The 5,423-nt window shown below is 42.4% G+C and overlaps 1 pseudogene across 1 annotated transcript; it reads right to left on the reverse strand.

Moving 5' to 3' along the window:
• Nucleotides 1-3,913: 3,913 nt before the first annotated feature.
• On the reverse strand, nt 3,914-4,749 carry LOC308501502 (small ribosomal subunit protein uS2B-like; annotated as a pseudogene). The gene has a single exon. The product of its transcript is annotated as a small ribosomal subunit protein uS2B-like (transcript).
• Between the last annotated feature and the right edge of the window lie 674 nt (nt 4,750-5,423).

A 5,423-nucleotide genomic window follows, 5' to 3' on the forward strand; every position in this document is an offset into this window, starting at 1 on the left:
GAGAATTGTATGGGACAGTGCTTTGGTCTATACAGCTGCTTAATGTGCTTTCAAAGCTGCCCATGTTAACCTTCTGTGTTTCACCTCTTAGGGTGTCAGTTGGTGTTAAAGTTCCTTTTGTCTGAGAGACGTGGAACTCTAGATCAGGAAGGAATGCCAGTTATCACCCAGGCTAGTATTTCCCAAAGTGTTTTCTATTATACCCCTTCTTCAGGACATTAATAAATATCATGATTTAATTTTTTTGTTGTTTCAAAGCCTAAAATGATATCATTAGAACTTGTCATAGCTCGGTTTTTTGACTCTGCCTTTCATTATGTGGTTTTATTCTTGGGCAGGCTCTCCTTTTGGACAAAAAGGCTGCCAGTAGCTTTCAGGGCTACTTTCTTCTCAAGTACGAATCCAGTGGAATAGAATGAGCAACTTTATCCCAGCAGTCTCAGCAAGTCTTGAGCCTTACTCCCACTTTACATTTTTAGATTATATTCTTCCTCTGCCCCCAATCAATCACTATCATTTGGAGGGTGGAGGGGTACTATACTTTAGCCTCGTCTGGGTCACGTGTCATGCTTAGTGCTGGAGGGTAGGAGTCAACCCCACAGGATCTACATGGACTGAGAGAGAAGAGTGGATTCCTAAATGCATTCCAGAGGAAGTTGCTGGAAATAGGTTGAATAGATGCTGGGTGTTCAAAAAGAGCAGCTGCCGATTTCATGTGTACCTTGACTCTCGAAGATGGTAGATAGAGAATGCAAGGTTTCCTACACACAGGTACCAGTGGAACTCCCCTCACCCTGCCCCCAAGAATTTTGCAAAATACAAGTTGTGAAATCCTAACTCTACAACAACTGCCTTATTTGGAGAGAGACTCCAAATGATGGAGAAACTGAGGCTCAGAGATTCAATGACTTGCCTGAGGTCTCATGGATATTTATTTTATTAGACAAAAGGTAGTCACTGCATTGAGAGCTATGATGGCCTACCCACAAAAACTTGAGTTTTCTATTCAGGCATCTTTCTGCTTTTCCCCACAGGCTCCCTTGTTTTAAAAAGCAAAAATCCCTGAGGAGACCTCAGGGATTCTGCACATTCACAAGTGCATGGGAATGTTTGCCCTAAATCTGGATTTTTTTTTTTTTATGACTATTGTCAGGAAACGTGCTCTTGTTGGCCCCTATTCCTCCATCCCAGCCTGTTTCTTGTTTTAATCTGTAGTCTTAACTGCCTATACCCTGGAGCCAAGTTTGTGTTTATGTTGTGCCAGAAATGAATGATATGACATCAGACTCATCACTGTTCTCTCTCTCAGCCTCAGTTTCCCTCATTTAAAAAATAAAGTGGGGGTGGAGGCTAGGTGTTGTCTAAGATCCCATTTAGCTCTGCCATTCTGGTCTAACTGTGTCTCCCTGGATTCCAATCCCTTAGGTGCCCTGGGTTTGGAGCCCCAGGTGTGCCAAACCTACTTATTTGGGATTTGATCTTTACCATGCCCTTCCGTCTAGATCCCTTGAAATTTTTTTTTGTTCTGCGATGTACTTTTATATTATTTTTATTAACTTCAAAATTGTAAAAGCAACACTGCTCCTTGTTCAGAGTTAAATGATAGTAAAACACAATAAAAGCAGTTTTCTTTCATTTAGCACACTCCCTATCCCCAGTCACAATTTCCTCCCTAGTAACAACTTGGTATACAGATCTCCAGATACGTATGGTCTACTAGTATTTTTCTTCTTCTGTCTTTTCCCTGTTGTTTCTTTGGGTTCTTTTATTTCTGATTAGCTCAGTTCTTTGACCTCTCATCTTGCCTCACCCAGTGGTATATTTGTAACCTTCAAGTTGCTGCCTTTGTACCTGGTTTTAGCCCAATGTTTGTTTGACCATCATTACTCTAGGCAAATCATTTCTCTCCAGGCTTTTTAGCTTTCATTTGAGTGCCAGCTTCCAAAAGTTACCTGTTCCCGCCTTGCTCCTGCTACTGTTCCCTGACTTTCCAGAATAGCCCAGCACGGGGAGTAAAAGTGTTGTCTCTAGAGTCAGGCTTCAAGTCATAGCTCCATCACTTATTGGTCCTGTGACCTTGAGCAAAGTACTTCACTTCTCCATATCTCAATTTCCTCCCCTGTAAGAAAGGGAGGGTATTAAAAATGATCTCGTGGATCTTGTTAATGTTAAGGGTGGTTTTACCTGTAATACTTTCTCAATCTCATCACAACGTCCAACTCTAAGGTTCTGATACATTTTGGGTCTTTAAAACTGTCAATTCTTTTTACAAAGCATTTCACATTTAGCAAATTGAATAATCCATATTGGCAGATACAAAAGCAACAATGAGGTCTGAAGAGGTTGAAATAGTACTTAATTAAACAGATAGTAAGTGACAGAGCCAATATTCAAACTCTGATACTTTTGGCTCCAAATCTGTGCTTCTCATTACTCTCAGCAGTGTTAACCCATCTTATTTATTGGGGCCTTGGATAATCTCCTAACGCTTCCATCCTCTAATTTAAAATCTGATTGATTCTTTCTTTCTGGTGTCTTAATGGTTTTCCTCTTCCAAACCCACCTTCTTCTGCTAGATATTCAAGTAGAAAGGTGTTGCCAATCTCCCAGGCGGGACTAGGCATAGTATTAAATCTAGAGTTTATTCTAATTTCAGATTCTTTGTTTTTCAAGGCAGAATGGTTAGTGGAAAGAGTATAGACTTTGGAGCTAGATGAATATAGTGTGAATGTTGGTTCTTTCCTTTAGTAGTTGCAGGACCTTGGCCAACTCAATTGCCTTGAGCCTCAGTTTCTTTATTTGTAAAGTGGCGTTGGTAATATTAATAATAGTTGTCTTACAGGATAACTGTGACACTGGAGATAAAATATAATAAATTCTTGGGTATAGTAGACATTTAGTAAGTCATTGTTATTATAATTAGTAGTCACTTTAACTTGCAAGAGTCCAAGCTGTTCCAGTCCCTAAAGAGATTTGATATTATTTGGGGGGTGATTTTTTTTTTTGTTTAATTTTTATAAGATTTTGTTTTTACTAAGTGCTCTGGAGGATAACAGTTTTTCAGTGTCCTTTATGTGTTTGGAATTAAGGAGAGAATTTAAGAAAGATTACATGAAGGTGGGAGAAAGCAAGGTGGGGATTAGACGGCGTGCTCCCTTGAGAGTGGTTATAGCTTGTTTCAAAGGTGTGTTAACCTAGATGCACAGAAATAATGGACAGGGCTGGCTTAAGGGAACGATAAATCTTTTATTAAAGAAGTTATATGCCTGGGGTGTGACTACCCACCATGACCTGCCCAGTTAGGAACTTATGATCCGATCACCCTGTGAGGTTACTTTCTACTGAATTTGGGAGCTGATCTATGAGTATACTGTCCTTTAGTTATGTTTGGGAGGGTCGGGAAGAAAGTAGCCTAGTGAGAAAGGCACCCATTTTGGATTTAGATAGACCTTGATTCAGATCTGAGCTGTGGCAATGACCGGTTGTGCCAATGGACAGGTTCTTTAATCATTTTGAGCTTTAACCTCTTCATCTGAAAAACAGAAAATATGATACCAATCCCATAGAGGCTCTTGAGGCTTAACAAAATGCATCTGTAAAGCATGGCAGTGATTTTACAAATATTTGTTCTCTAAGACATTGCTCATACCGTCCCAATATTTGTTATATGTGTCATTCTATTGCTCTTTGTGCTCTCAGTATTTAGCACTGCCATCACACAGTAGGGAATAAAAGATTTGTTGAACTAAAATAGGCCCTGGAGTTAAACAGTACTAACACTTTATAGCCAAAGTTTTTGTTTTTGCTTTTGTGTTTTTAAGAAAGTGATATTTATTTTCCATCCACCTTATTTCTGTTTTCTGTTTAAGAGTCTATGAAAGAAAAGCTTAAGACCGCTCAGTGTTGCTCCTACTCATCCAATGGCCTGAGCAGTGGGAGCTGCAGCCCAGTCTTCAGTAGCAGGCTGCGGACTCCAGTCTTCAGTAGGGAACTGCGGGGCAGGCAGAGAGGGCGCCCGCACACCTTCAGACTAGCCTGTGACTTCTGGTTGCACAGCAGTAAACTGGAGCAGCCCATTCACCCTGAATTCCTCCTTGGTCATGGCCTTGTCCAGCAGCAACCTGCTCTTTCTTTTCAATCTCTTCAGGATCCTAAAGACATAGAGATCAGGCATGACCTCCCACGGTGTTCACAAGGGATGGCACCGCGCATGCGCAGAACTTCCCAGACCCGCGTCCATCGTATCAGACCCGCTGAGTGAGCTCCCTTGTTGCATGGGATGGCAATGTCCACGTAGTGCAGAGGAGAGTCTGCGTCACACACTAGTAGGCAGGTTAACATAAGACGCCTCTGTGAGAGGTTGGCGGTCAGTCCTGGGATCGGTGACCTCCAGATGATGTGGCTCCCAGAAGGCCGCGTGGATCCGGTCAGTGCAGGTTACGGAGGTGAAGTCCAGCAATAGTGCCTCCACTGGCAGCAGCGAACTTCAGCACCGCTCGCTGGCCAGTATTCCTGCAGGATATGACACTAACACCAGCTGGGTTTTCAATGGTAACATTGACACAGCCACCAGCAGGAGCTTCTCCCAGGTACCCTTCAGATGTGTGCTCCAGATGCCATCACTCGTCCTTTGTAGATGTACTGTTCCATTTGGAAGTCAAGGTTGGTGCCACCTAAGTGGGTTCCTGCTGCAAGGAATTTGAGGACATTCTCCTCCTTCATCTGTAGGGCATTCAGGCCTCTGGACATTGAGTTTCCCTGTAAGTTATTATGGGAATCCAGGACAATGCCCTATGGACCCCTCTCTGGGTGGTGCGGAGTGATACACCCAGTTTGATTGCTAGTATGCTCACTCTTCTGTGGCTGGAAATCCTGAAAAATAAAATGTTAAGGGAGGTATTATGCTGAATGAAACACCCAGGCTTAGGAACTAGTTTGTATAAGACCTCAGATTTCTTTCTGGCTCTCAGTCTGAGAGTCATGATTGTTTCCCTTGCGTCATCCTCCGCATGTGGCTTTTCATCTTACATTCTGGCTTTGCTCCAGGAGATGACACACTGCCTTGTGCCAGGAACCTGGGAAAAGGTCACACCCAGAGTGACCAGGCTGGGAAGAGCTCACTTAACAGTGTGGGTGCCTAACTGCATTCCTTAGTGCTCCACTTCTGTGGGGTAAAAGCAAGAGGGAAAAATCCCAAAGGGGCCTAACATTTAGATTTTGGCCTCATAGTATAACCAGAAGGTTTTTTGCTCTGACTTACTATATAAGCAGGAGTGAGTGAGTTTCTGTCATTTCCCCACTGAATAAAAGATAGAATTTATGATGAATGGTTTTTAAATAGAGTGATCTGGACATATTCTTTCCAGCCTAGTTGAGACCCATCCCAACCTTTGATAGACAGTTTATTTTAAAGACAGCACGGG

Source organism: Rhinolophus hipposideros (assembly GCF_964194185.1).
Source record: "Rhinolophus hipposideros genome assembly, chromosome: 8".
Lineage (NCBI taxonomy): Eukaryota > Metazoa > Chordata > Mammalia > Chiroptera > Rhinolophidae > Rhinolophus > Rhinolophus hipposideros.